Source organism: Cupressus sempervirens, chromosome 8 (genome assembly GCF_028749045.1).
Source record: "Cupressus sempervirens isolate cs-2001-9-10 chromosome 8, ASM2874904v1, whole genome shotgun sequence".
Classification (NCBI taxonomy): domain Eukaryota; kingdom Viridiplantae; phylum Streptophyta; class Pinopsida; order Cupressales; family Cupressaceae; genus Cupressus; species Cupressus sempervirens.
The window spans coordinates 629,133,679-629,135,586 of NC_143125.1; positions in this window are offsets into that span (position 1 = coordinate 629,133,679).

Here is a 1,908-nt window from a genome sequence, read left to right on the forward strand (position 1 = left end):
GCTTGTAGATTGCCCAATTCCAATATATAAATTTTTGGTGCAAAATTACTGGTCAGAAACATTATCTAAACTGTATCCATGTTCAAGTTATTTGATTTTAATATTCTGTTTCTAGTTTTAAGAGCGTTAATAATGCTGGGTGAGCTAAATCAATTTGCCCGTGGCTATACAGCCATGAAAATGCACTTCCTCTACATTGTTTTTTCTAACTTTTAAAAAAATTGACTAAGTCCTCTCCTTCGTATGGAAGTGCATTTTCGTGGCTGTATAGACGTTGCCAATGAATTTAGCTCAAAGGAATAAGCTATTCAGAGAAAAAATCCTTTCAAATTGTTGCTTTCTCTTGGGAATTACCAGATGAAAATTTTAATGTTATTTCATGTTCAATTCCTCAAGTAATTACTAAATGTAGGCAAAATTGGGTTACCATAAATACAGTTTAAACAGAATAGACCAAGGTTGTTTGTGCATCAATTTTTTTATTCACCCACTATAGGTTAAGTAGAATTTTATAAGAACATTTTATTTTAACTGTATGTAAGGTGTTACATTGGTCAGCTGAGAATTATCTGGAAGCTTAACTTACAATATTTATCTTTCTCATGCTGAAGTTGAGAAATGCTCTTACTTTGCGTGAAGTTTACAGGTATTTTATGAGAAGTTAGGGTCCAACTACAATTAAGAAACCTGAAAAAGATATTTTCCCTTGGCTGTGGGGAGCTAAAAGTAAGTAAGTCTAGCCTAGAACATATCATACAGATGTGCACAACTTCTCACCATGAAAACAGATTATAGTTTGCTTTGATTTAAGCATCTATCAGAAATTATACTGAAGGAAGTGTCAATTCAGTAACTTAAAATTTATTTTAAGGATTGTTGTAGGTGCGGGGAAGCTTAAAGATGCCAATTGCCACGAGGGAATTCTTGGTTTTTAGAAGTTATTATCTTTGCCTATCATAGTAGTGTTCATGTTGAACAAAATTATTAAGCAATCGAAAGGTAATAGGAAATTTGTATTGAATTATCTTTGCCCATCATAGAAGTGTTCACGTTGAATAAAATTATTAAGCAATCGAAGGTTATAGGAAATTTGCATTGAAAGGGTTAGACCATTACAAAAATCCGAGGCTAACTACAGTGTGAAACCTGTTTGTTACGGCCCTTTAAAAACTAAAACAATTCGGTGAGACTGCATTGGCACTAGATACAACTTATTTGAACATGTGCTTATAAAGAAGTGTAGAGAAGCTAGTAGGCACGACTATTCCACATCCATGAAGTTGATGATCACTAAGTGGGATCTGAAGCATTGGTGTAACTAGACTAATAGTTATAATTGATAATTGGGAAGTAGTTCATTCCCATGTAACTTATATCGAGGGAATTGTTGATGTGTGTTTTATGACTTGTTAATAGTAGAATAGTAGAACAAAATGTCAAGGTATCTTATCCTCTTTTGATCAAAGTAATGTCTATGAGATTGCAGAAAGATCATATGGGCTACTCTAAGGCTCCTTTCGTGTCAAGTCTTGATTGTTGATACACTCAATAGTTGATTTGATTTGTTGTTAATCACGAGGGACCTTACATTTGTCTCACTTGGATTGATTTCAAATCATACTAGATGGGGAGCTACTGAAAGATATTGCAATATGCTACGTTTTTTGCATTTTCAAAAATGTGTAAAAAGCAAAGGGTTTAGGAATTCTACTCTAAACCTAAGGGCAATGACAACAACAAATATTGCTTTGAGGGACAAATTTCAAAATAACCAAGTTCCCTTTTGCCAAGATAAACTACAACTACATGAGAATTGGTGCAATCTTCTAGGAGTTGTGCAAATGATTTTCATATCACAACAAACACCATCAAGACGAACAATGCACATTCGATGATAGAAGTTAGACA